Source organism: Rutilus rutilus (assembly GCF_951802725.1).
Source record: "Rutilus rutilus genome assembly, chromosome: 2".
Classification (NCBI taxonomy): Eukaryota; Metazoa; Chordata; class Actinopteri; order Cypriniformes; family Leuciscidae; genus Rutilus; species Rutilus rutilus.
The window spans coordinates 57,213,432-57,226,666 of NC_140210.1; positions in this window are offsets into that span (position 1 = coordinate 57,213,432).

Sequence of the window (13,235 nt, forward strand, 5' to 3'; positions counted from 1 at the left end):
AGAAAAATCACAATTTTAGACACCGTTATGGAGATTAGTGTTTGATTTAGTTGGGCAGTTGACCTTCAAATGATTATCTTTAGATTTTGTTTGGCTGTTGATCTGAGTTATTACAGCCAGATGAACAAAAAGAAAAGTTGATCAGGTGGTGTTGGTTATATTTGAACATAATCATAATTTGATCTGAATCACTGAACTCAATTAGAGCCTAATCTCTGACTTAAATGTATATTGGTCATTACAACATCACAGTAATTCTACAGATTAAGATCCAGATTTTTCAATGTAATTCAAATTATTTCTTAAAAGTTGTTCTGATAAAGAAAAAGAAAATCTTTCTTTAAGGCACACACAGACATCAAGATTCAGTGTATGAATCTCAACAATGGTGACAAAAAGAATATTCAATTAGGAAAACAAGACAATTCAGATCATAATTTATTCATACCGCAATGCATGATGGGAGCCATGGATGAGTTTTGATTGGTGGCACCCAGAATGCACTGCAACATGCTTTATTATTGTCACCATTGTTGAGAATCACAGGCTGATTCTTGGTGTCTGTGTGTCCAAATAATATATTTTTTCAAAGTCTTTTGATCAGAACAACTTTCAAGAAATCTTTCTGATTACATTGAAAATGATTAACATGGCATAATATTAGAATCACAGGCAGCTATAGTCAACAAGGTAAACTTAACTCTCTAAATGAGTTTTGTGATTCAGGTCAAATTATGATTATGTCAAAACATAACCAACACCACCTGATCAACGTTTCTCTTTGTTCATCTGAGAGTTATAACCCAGATACAACAGCCAAACAAAATCTAAAGTTATTAGTTTAAGGGTCAAGAGCCCAACTAAAGCAAACACTGATCACCATAATGGCAACTTAAAAAAGAGATTTTCTCCTTCAGTAATTCTGCTTGTTAACATCAGGTGTTTTCAATAATGCTCAATCATCACTCAAACAATTACTTAATTATCTCATTAACTTTAACACTCTTGAGTCTGGAGCCAAATAAACTCACAGGAGAGTTCATTTAACACTGGAGTTTTTGCTGTGTGAGTTCATGGGTGGAATAAATATATGGCAGGACTTTTACTTTCTGACCCCTGGACTCTCCACCTCTGGTTAATGTATTTTATCTTCAGTTCATCTAAGGCTGTGTCTGAATAAAGTTGTAGATTGTGTTCTTATTACTCTTTCGAAAGATGATTGAAAGAATGTTTCAGGAACATCACACTAACCTTTAGATAACATTCTAGTAACATTAAGGACACTGGACATTTTTATGTTCTTGGAATGTTAGAAATCAATGTTCCTATAATGTTGAATTTTAAATCAAAATTAAGTAGAAAGAACATTTGAGGAACATTATACCTTTTAAAACACGTTCCTCTTACGTCAAGAAAACTGGACATTTTTTACATTCCCAGAACCAACACTGAATATTAGGATAACGTTTTTTAAAACAAAAGTCTGTTAGCTGGGATAGGCAGAACATCACTGAAAAGCTACTAATTCACAACAAAAACAACAGCAAAAAATAATAGCAAATATTTAGAAACAAACAAAATAATAGGACAATTCAGCTGCATAATTTATTCATGTTGCAATGCATGCTGGGAGTTTTGTACTATGCTGGTACCCAGCATGCATTGCAGCAAAGTACTTTTGATTGTCACCATTGTTGAGATTCATACGCTGATTGTTGTCTGTGTGTGTCATCATAAACTGACTTTTTCGTGCTCATGTTTGATAAAGTTTTCTAACTTATTGTTATTATATTGCTGGATCTCGTGCTAAAGTAACACAGGGTTTGTGATGTGAAGATATTAATGGATCAACACAATTGTTAGATTCCAAAAACATCAGTGAAAAAGGTTATTTCATGATGATTATAAAATCATCAACAGGTAACCATTATCACCTGATCTCATTTCACTTTAGCTTTCTTTTCTGCTGCAAATGTGTTTGACACACACACTGTCACGGCGGCCAAAAAAGACAAAAGATATACTAAGAGTTAAGAGCCCAACTAATGGAAACACTAATCACTGTTATGGTGACTTCAAATGAAACACATTAGAGTTAAACCTCTGTTAATTCTCAATAAAAACTTCTGTAGACGTCTGACAGAAATAAAGTCAGTCTGGTTAGTAATAAGTGAAGCTGGTAATGCTGTTTGTGGAGTTGTTTAATCCTCCTCTGCTGAGATCTTCACAGATTTAATGTCTTCTTTTCTCTTCAGTTGATTTCATCTTAGACTGTGTCTGAAGTCAGTTGTAGTTCTTGTGTTTCTGCTCGTCTCTTTTTCTGTTCTCTTCTTTCCTTCAGTGATTCTGCTTGTTAACAGGCTGAGATGACTTCATATTTAATATACACAGATTTTGTGGCTCAGATAAGGTCCAGTTCTGGTTTATTTCTTTGCTCTTGGCTGACATGTGGCATTGCTATGGCCTGCGTGTGGCCCAGATCTGGCAAACAGGAGCGGTCCACCCAAGGGCCGTCATTCCACACTGCATGTGGACCAGAACATCTTTCCACGTGTGCCAGATGTGGGCCGAAACAATGTTGCTATGTGGGAAAGCACAAATGTTAACTGCTCTAATACAAGATACACACATTTGTATGGTCCTGTCAAGCAGACAAAAACATGAACATGATGATAGGACATGTGGCTTTGCATGGTTAAATTATGTACAGCTATTATTACTTAGGGTGTACTCACTTTTGTTGCCAGCTATTTTGACAATAATGGCTGTATGTTGAGTTATTTTCAGAGGACAGTAATATAAACTGCTATACAAGACTATTCTAAAATATATCCAACTTTCATTTCTATAGTATTGTCCCTTGAGAAGATATACTAAAATGTTTGCTGAAATGTGAGGGATGTACTCACTTTTGTGAGATACTATATCTATCTATCTATCTATCTATCTACACAGTAAAATCAGCAGTGTAAAATTTGGAGTGTAAAATTACATATGCACTTAAAGAGTTTCTTTTAATCATGCAAGTGTAAAATAACCCAAAGAGTAAGAGTCAATCATCAGAGTACCAGCCACTTTGCTCTGAAGAAAGTATGTTGGTAACCACGCCTCCACAAACGGCCAACGGCTCTGCTCGCGACTCTACTGATTTCAAATTTCCCTGTTGGATTTTCTGTCTGCCACGGAGTTACAGATGCACAGGATTTACGGTGAGTTTGATGAAAATATTTTGTGTAAGCCAATTGTTGTTTGGAAAATTGACCACAAGGCATGATTTATTTTAAAAAATGACATAGGTTGGATTACGTTGTTAATAATTTAGTTCTTAGGTTTTGTTGCTTTTGTTCGCGCTTAAAATAGTTAGCTAGCACTAGCTTGGCTAGTCCATGATAACGTTAACTAGCACCTATTTTAGGCGCGAATGTTAGCAAACGTTACTAACTTTCTATACTCTTTAGTGTGACGGAACTTATTTCGAAAGCAAACGGGCTGCCGAAATTATAAGAGATAGTAAGTAAGTAAAGTGCAACAAGGCTTCCTTTTACAGTACATTTGCACTTTACTTACTGAGTAAATTGTCATGTTTTCCTTGGTAACGTTGCAGGACATACGAGGTAAAAAATTGTGACTATATGGAAAAGGGAATGATCAGGTTATATGGTACAATTCCGGTAATACCATGGAAATTAACAAGGCTTCATTTTACAGTACAGTTGCACTTTACTTACTGAGTAAATTGTAAAAACATCTGCAAAAAACATACCCAGTATTTAAGATGTGCCATGACATTAGGGAAAACTGTTCCTGCGGGGTAGTTAGCAGGTAAGTGTAAGGTAAATTATTTGATAAACCCTCTATAAATGGGTGTAGCAATGAACAACAACTATGTAAGACAAGGTAATTTATTGGAAACTACGTCTTAATTTCAAGATAGTAATAAATAAACATGGACTGTTACCAACATAACCCTAGGATAACTACAAACCTAACTTGAATTGATGGGTAATACTGGAGGTGTTTCTAAAAATAGTCTGCCTACATTCTGAGGAAGTACACAATTAAATCGGAGTTATTACCAACCTAAACAGGTAACAAGTACACAGGACTTTGTTGAGTTGATATTTAACAGTGGTGTTTTTTTCCCTGGTAGTTTCTCTGTAATTGCATACTAATCACCTTAAGTAATTACACACTAAAATACTATAATTTACCATATGCTTACCAGGTAAATACTTAGTAATTAGTTTGTAGTTTCTCTGCATTTACATACTTGTTACCTGTGGTAATTACCAATAACCAGCTATACTGTAACTTACCATATATTTACCCGGTAAATACCTAGTAATTAGTTTGTAGTTTCTCTGCATTTACATTCTTGTTACCTGTGGTAATTACCAATAACCAACTATACCATATATTTAGCAGGTAAATACCTAGTAATTAGGGGACTGTAAAAGGAAGGGTTACCGGTTTCGGTGTGAACTGATTATTTTGTAGACATCTTTTGAAAATGAAACAATTGCGTGAGTTTGAGGAAGATCGAGGAATGAATTAACTTTTTTAATTAATTTTTAAAAAAGGAAGTCAGAGTTGCGTTAATATATATACTTTTTTGTTTAATTTTTTTTTAAAAAATACATAATTATGAGAAGTGCCCTTTATTTCACTTGAGCCCCTGCCCCTCAAAATGTCTGTGCACGTCCCTGGAAAAGTTAAATGTATTATGTAAAAGAAGATTTATCATTTGAATTGTAGTCAACTGTTAGTTCCTCCACTAATAGTGGTGTAGCGTTAACTTCATACATGAGCTTTACATTAAAACATTTTCCACAGTTGGTCCAAAGCATATTGGAGAAAAAGCCAGGGGGAGACATTATCTCCAAAGAATACCGGAAAACAAAATATTTGACAGACAGCACAAGGAGGAAAATGATAACAATTCTTGTTGCAGACATGACGGAGAGGCATGGGTAAATTTCACAAGCAAACAGAACAACCTATTAGAAGAAAGAGGATTCAGATTAATGTAAACATGTACAGGGAAATTCTGAAGATGACTGTAATCTTCTTGATATCTCTTTAAGGACGTCCCCACCAAGGCATATCAGGGAGAGATATGCAGAAGGAATCATTGCCCTGTTTCCCTGCTTGAGAGACCCGTTCTCCAAAAAAGGATATGTAAGTACTGTCATGAAGTCATGAAGATGGTACATGTTTTCCAAAGTATTGTTAAACAACTTACATAGTTAAGTGATAAACTATCATTTTGAGTACTTTATATTGTTACTATTGTAATTGAACAACGCATACCTTTCCCTGGTGTATTATCATTCTCTAGTGCAGGCAGTTGAAATGTGGCCTACAACTTACTCGTTTCTCTTTCTGAAGGAGCATTACTTTGATCCGCAAAGTGGAGAAGGGTATCTGTCTTGGAAAATAAAGAATATCCAGAGAAACTGCTCACAGAAACGGGGTCAATCAAGCCAGTCATTTTGTGGAGGGCCAACAGCTGAAAGAAGAGCATCCAACATTTCTGATGACCTTTCTGAAGAAGAGTGTAAAGACGCCATCTCTTTCATGAAGCATTGCTCTGATGAGACTACAATCAAGCAGAAGATGCAAGCTACTTGTTTTCAGTACCGGCGTCGTTTGATCGAAGACCCAAACAAATATGGAGATGTTCTGTTGGAGTTCCCACGTTTCAAAGACATGAAAGGACTTGTAAGTTGTTGAAGCTGAACAATGTTTATCTATACCTTACTATTTCGTACAAGTAAACAGAACTAGTCAATAGCACAAAATGTAAAGTGTTCATTATGTCAAACATTGTGCTCAAGGAAAAAATTTGTGTTTGTTGTGTTGCAAGATTGAACAAGACTTTACTCGGCTGTTTGGCGGCGTGGTATCTGCCAAGTTTTTGGAGAAGTGGCCAACTGCGTTCAAGCACAAGATCATAGCCCAGAGCAAGGGCTTGCATCCGTCACGAGATCTTCAGGAGCTGATTGCTGCAGCAGAGAGTGTGGGGAATGATGATGAAGAAAATGACGCAGGTCAGATACTTTAAAACAATTGAAAGATTTTCTCTCAGTTGGAATGTTGAAGTTTGACTAAGCTGCTAATCATATCTATGTGCCTCTTTTTCATATAGCATGGGATCATGAACTTGCAGGGATACTTCTTACTCCACCTCATTCCACCGGTTGCACAAGGCCGCAAAAGACCCGGGAAGATGTCTGCATCCATGGCGAAGAATCATGTTGTCATGTTCTTAAAGGTTGGTGGATGATTCTTGTCGCCATCAGTTATGCATATGTGCCGCCTTTTAGATTAGGCCCACGTCAAAGTGTTTCCTTCTGTTGCGTTGTTTCTTTCTAGCATTCAAACAATGAAATTTAACCAAAATCGGTGTTGGTCAAAATAGTTTCTCCACTTGCCTACCAGTACATGGTGCTTGTATTGAGATGTTCTCAAAGTACTGACGGCTCATAATTTTTCCTCGTTTAAGCTAGTTAAGTTTATACACCTCCTAATAGAGTTTATGCAACTTTTAACATTCTGAAATCACACTACATTGTCCAGATTTACACTTGTATCCAGATTTACAGATTTATGTAGGCTACACTCATCAACACTCTTGAACCATACTATTGATATTGTCATAGAAACATTGGATAATAACCTCCACTGTCAATGGAACATGTTCTGAATGTCTTTTTCATCATCTGATATGGCACTTTAAGCCCTGCATTAATGTGAAACAATTCATTTACAGACTGGAAACAGTGTACAAGAACATCTGGATGCCATACAGGAGAGCAAGCAGCCATACCTCCTTGCAGCTGGACCCAAGAAGAACACCATCCATGCATACTACATTGTTCTCGCGACAAGTACGCCATCCCATGCATGTCAGCAAGTGCAGTTGGCGCCTTTGATGAACTGTTCAAGATTAATTTTGTGTTCGGTACGTCCTACAACAAAGCACTTCACAATATGTACACCTTTATCCAAACAACAATCTACGAAATAGACGTCGGCCAGGTAAAGGAAACACCTAGGGTAGCAGAACTAAGAGCAAGGTTACTCAATTGAGGAACAATACAAAAAAGATGTTGTGCTATGTTTGTGGCTCTACTTTTGACAACTCAAATCTCCTGATTAGGCACCTTAAATTGGCCCATGGTTTGTGCTCTGGCAGAAATTTACGTCTTCGTTGTGGTCAATCAGACTGTATCCTTGAATTTGGGTCTTTTTCAGGGTACAGAAAACATTTAAACAGAGTACACGGTGAAATTCCAATGTGCAGACAGTTGTTTGTGCTGTTAGTAGTCAGCAATATTCTGATGATGATGATGATCAGCCAACTGATTTGGCTACATGCCCTAGTACAAGTTCCTGTGACTTACCAATTACAAACCAGTCAGCTTTGGATTTATGTGGGTCTGCTGTAGCTCAGTTACAGACGGCAGGTGTGGGTCAATGTGTTGTAAATTCATTTGTCATAACAATGGAAGAAGCTGTCCATGAAATTCAAGCGCAAGTAATGGAGGTTGCTTTTAAATGTCTTTCTTCTGATAATACAGAAACTGTTTCAAAACTTAAACAATCCTTTAATGAAATCGAAAACCCTTTCTCTTCACCCTTTCTCTGGAGTATTGTTGACCCTGTGGATAAAGTGCTAGGTACCAGGTTTGAAAATAGGAAAAATAGGAGTACAGGGACATATGATCAGGTTGTGGTCACTGATACATTTTCCTACGTCCCCATTTTAGAAACACTAAGGTCTATTTTCAGTAATCCACATGTGTTCTCTCTACTGAAATCAGGCCATGTCTCCAAAGATGGTGTTTATTCAGATTTAGATGATGGATTGTACATTAAGAACCACCCTCTTTTTTCCACTGACAAACATGCACTTCAAATTCAGTTATTTTATGATGATTTTGAAACGGCTAATCCATTAGGTTCGAAGAAGGGTATTTACAAATTAGGGGCAATATATTTTACATTACGAAACTTTCCACCAAAATTTAACTCTTCCTTAACAAGCATTCACTTATGTCAACTCTTCCACTCACAAGACATTAAGACATATGGATTTAATGCCATCCTTGAACCACTCGTTCAAGATTTGAAGATGCTTGAGACCGAGGGTATTGAGATTCCCACTCTATCTAGCCGTGTGCGTGGTAGCATTGTTCAGGTTGTGGGTGATAACCTTGGCTTAAACTGTATATTTGGATTGGTTGAATCGTTTAGTTGCGCCTATTGCTGCCGTTTCTGACTTTTAGAAAAACAAGAATTTCAAAGAGTGTTTTATGATGATGTCTCGTCTGTTAAGTTCAGGACAAAAGACGAACATTTACAACATTGTAATTCAGCACAATCAAATCCTATGTTATCTCATGTCTGTGGTGTAAAGCGGCATTGTTTACTGAATACTTTACAGTACTTTAATACCTCTGAAAATTTCTCTGTCGATGTTATGCACGACATTTTGGAGGGAATAGGTCAGCTTGAGATTAAGCTTGTTTTGCAGTATTTGAAGGCAAACTTTGTCACTTCCAGAGAAATCGGGTTGAGAGTACAGCATTTCAACTATGGTTACACAGAAAGGAAAGACCGCCCACCTGTTATTAAATTGGATGATGATCGTAATGATTTGGGTATAAATGCTATTCAATGTTGGTGTTTACTTCGCAATCTGCCGCTCATGTTTGGTGACATTGTCCCAGACGGAAATGAACATTGGTCCCTTCTTTTATTGTTGATACAGATAGTGAATATTGTATTTTCCCCTGTGTTAACTGAAGGCCTAACAGTCTACCTGAAATATGTGATAGGTGAGCATCATAGACTATTCAAGCTTTTGTTCCCAGAAAGGTCTCTGTTGCCAAAACACCATTTGTTAACACATTACCCTCGATCTATTAGACATATTGGGCCTGTCATTCATATGTGGTGCATGCGTTACGAAGGGAAACATAACTATTTTAAAAGACAACTTAAAAGTTTCAAAAATATCACAAAGACTCTAGCTAAAAAACACCAAAGGTTTATGGCATATAGTTGGGAATCGATAAGCTCTTCCAAATTAACCATGGGTCCAGGAAGGATGATAACATTAGATGACTTTGCAGAAGGCTCCGACATTGCTGCCAAACTGAATCTAACAAATTTTGAGAATACAAATGTCCTCTCTGTGAAATGGGTCAAGCACCAGGGCATTGAGTACCGTTTAGACTTTCTTGTTTGTGTCAAAGTTGATATTGATTTACTTTTGTTTTACCAGAGGGTTGTTCCATAAAAGACGCTTAGAAAAGCGGGGATTAAACTCCAAAACCGGACTTGAATGAGCCTAACAAATAAGTTGGGGCTAAAGTGGTTCCATAAAAGGTAATTGAAGTTCACGCAATCTCACTAATTTGATCCAGGTTTATCTAATCTAGATAATTGCGTGTGCACGCGTTTCTGAAGCAGCCCTAGAGGTCGATCGTGGATCAAATCGATCCACCATCAAACAGCATATATTTTGTGCTGTTTTATGCGTTTGTGACATGTTTTTTTTTTTCCCTCAGTGCAAAACTTACATTTTACAGTTATATTCTCCATCTGTAAATGTTAGAAAGTCGTGCAAATATATACATTTTGCTGCTAATCTTCATATTGAACGAGCGCTGCTGCGCGCATGCGCGCCATATAGGAGCGCAATAATTCTGACTAAAATATACATTTTGCTTGGAAAATTAATATGCGATATTTTATAACACCAGAAATATCTTCTAATTATAATAATTTATCTTTAGGATGTTGGATAAGTTGCAGTGAACTTCTAGCTCATTACACTCATATATTTTATACTTCTAATAAAAAAAAATTGAACAGAAGTAGCCTAATTAGCTAATTTAGCAACTCTAAAATCAAAGAATATTCCATAAAATAAAGGAATATATATTAGCCTACATTAACTACATTTGTATATAACCCTCTCTCCCTTTTATTTCTAGTTATTTGTTATTTTATTTTATTTATTGACTTATTTAATATTGAATATTTGATATTTAAATCATATTAGCCTACTTGAATAACTATTAGGAATTATGTGTCATTATAAGAGTTTGATATAAATGTGTGAATGTTAAATTTTTATTAATATTTATTTTTTGTTTTTTGTCTTTTCCCCCTTAAATCATATGTAAAAGTGCAATAACTGCAAAGGGACTATTGTAATGGGGTAAATCAAATGTAGGTTAATATACTGTCAATTACTAAGCTCAGATTCATCTTACCAGTTAAAATTTATACTGTGCTTTTGTAATTATTTATTTTTAATTTTGTGATTTTAACTTCTGCTTTAAAAAACTTTTTTTTAGATTGTGTTCTAATGTTCTTCTAATAATCATAAACATGTACTACAGGTGCCAAACAAAACCAGAGAGAAATGGATTCATAAATCTTTTAAACAATCTAATTAAATCTTGGGCACAAAACATCAGCCAGTAAAAAAAGAAAACCTGTAGTATAAATATTGTATTTATCTATCTATATCTATATCTATATATATATATATATATATATATATATATATATATATATAGTCTAATTTATCATTTGTAGCCTTATTTAAGTTGATTTTCTGTATACTGTGTATTTATTTTTGGACTAATAGTGGTTAATAAAGTCCAATAATGGTATGAGAGAGTGTCAGTGGTAATATCATTGTGTTCTTGTAGGTCAGTGATAGAGGATCTGTGTAACAGCTGAGGCTTAGCCTGACAGTTAGCCTGCCCTGGACCAGGCTAGTTTCCCAGCATAAGTTTCCAGGGTAACTGAGTTTGAACTATTTTAAGTTTGCTTTATGAAACAGAATCCACCGACAATAAGTCTGACTAACCAAAATAAGCCTGGCTTGTATTCTAATCTTGTTTTATGGAACAACCCTCAGATCAAAGATATTATTGTTCAAAATGAAAGTGTTTTTTTTTTTGGGCAAAACATGGAGACAGTTTGTTTTGACAGCCATTTTAATGCATTTAAGGTTGCTACCATGACGAAACCCTGTAAGTTACAGGTTGTTGAAGTTTGTGATTTGATCTATTATAGAGCTTTTGATATTCAGATGAGTTATGATAAAGCGGATCATCAGCTATTTGTTGTACCATATTGTGTAATGATTTGATAAATAAATGATGAAAGACATCTACTTATGTGTATGTGTGTGTATTAATTTCTTATTTAATCAAAGAATTCCATTGTATTAGAATAAAGAAGAATATAGTGGGCATTAAATTGCTGTAAGCATGTGCACAAAGCAAACCAACACTGGTAAGAGCATTTAATGTGTTACACTTAGGAGAGTTAAAAATGGCAAAAATAGTGTTAAATAGCAGTAGTGTTAAATAAAATCAACAATATAGAGTGCAATTGTTTACACTAGTAGTGTAATTTTCTTACACTTTTCAGTGTAAAAGTAACACTACACATTAAACACTATTAATAGAGTAATTTTAACACTAAATTGAATGGGACCATATATGCTCACAAATAGTGTTAAAATTTACTCTTAAAGAGTTAATGCAACACTGCGGAATTTACTGTGTATATGTATATATCTCCAAGTAATACTTGAGTCTTCTTTGAAACTCAACATTAATCTGAAGTTAAACCTGCCTTCTCGGAGGTTTAATTTAAGCTCAATTTGGTCCTGGAGGAGCTTAAACTCTAGACAAAAGCAGACTAGATAAAGCATGACAGGTAAAGCAAATTTCTGTTCATTACTATTCCAGGAAACCGCCCCATAATGTCTTTTCATCAGTAAATCTAGAAAAGACTCCTTGAGCTCATCCTGAAACTGTACATTGAGCTCTTTCTGCCAGTAGGAGGCAGTGTCACATTGAGCTTGTGGATTGAGAGAGTAGAGATGGATTGAACCAAACTCTTGTTACGTCCTATGAGTGTCTAGGGTTCTTTTAACAGAACATAACATATTTAAGATTTTAAAGAGCATTTGTCTGGGCCCTGCCACGGCACCACAACAACAAGATTCTTTTTAACCCTTTTATTCAAAGGCTCTTAACATAACTTACTCAGAAAGTAAAGCTTTAGGGAAGAAACAAAGGCTTCAGAAGGGGGCAATGCCAAAATAATAAACAAAAGCCAGATCTACCTGGTTTTTAAAGGAGTCATAACCTAGTCTTAATTTGGATACCTACTGCTGTATTATAGTCTTTCATGCCCTTCTAAAAAATAAAAGTGGAAAAATAAATAAAAACAGAGCTCCTAAAACCTTTATTTCTGAAGGCATTATTGTCTCGCGAGATCTGATGCGATGTTTTGGCTGTCGTGGACGGTCATTTTAATAATGCAAATGAGGGGCGCGTTGATTGGTTGCAGGAAGGAGGGGGGTTGACACCGCAGGTAACTTCAGCATCATTACAAACTGACATCATGGCGCAAGTTGTGAATGAACCCGACCCGGCCGCGACCTACGGGATTCAGCCGTACATGTTTGAGCCAGACTCTGAACCTGAGCTGGAAAGGGAAGATGTGGAGTCGATGGAAGGACGTCTACATCAAGATGTCTCTGAATGGTAAAGACAATCATTTTGACTAACGAGCTAAAACATTTGTTGCTAATTTCTCCCAAATAGGTTTACCATTGGCTAATAATGTTTTGGGGTATTGTTTTCATAATTGCATTTAGCAAACAGTTTTAGCCACTGAGCATGGACTCCTGTACCATCACTACTGTAGTGTAAAACAAAGTGGAAAGATATGGCTAGCATTCGTAGAGTCCATTCTCCGTGTTTACCTCGAAGCTAACGTTACATACAATAGCCGCATTAGTAGTTAGCTGCTGTTTGTTACACACAGTAGAGCAATAAAAACAGTCTTACCGTTTCAATTTCAGGCAAGTCCCGGATGGTTGGAATGGCACCTTTTTTCAAACGGAGCTTCGTGGCCAACTTCGCCTGATATTGGCCCAAATTTGTGAATGATTCCGGCGTAAAATGTTTAGCGCAGACACCGAACAATAAGCCAGTTGAAAGTGTTGCTGGGACAGCGTCATTAAAAATGAATTTTATCCACTGGTCCCTGATAGTTTGGTCCGTTTTTGGTATAGAAAACACATTTGCATGTTGTTTCTGGCAGTCACCCACAGAGCATCTCACGTGTGCACTCGGTTTCTCCATCTTTCGCGACTGAACTGAATATGAGGGGATGAGGGGGAGAGG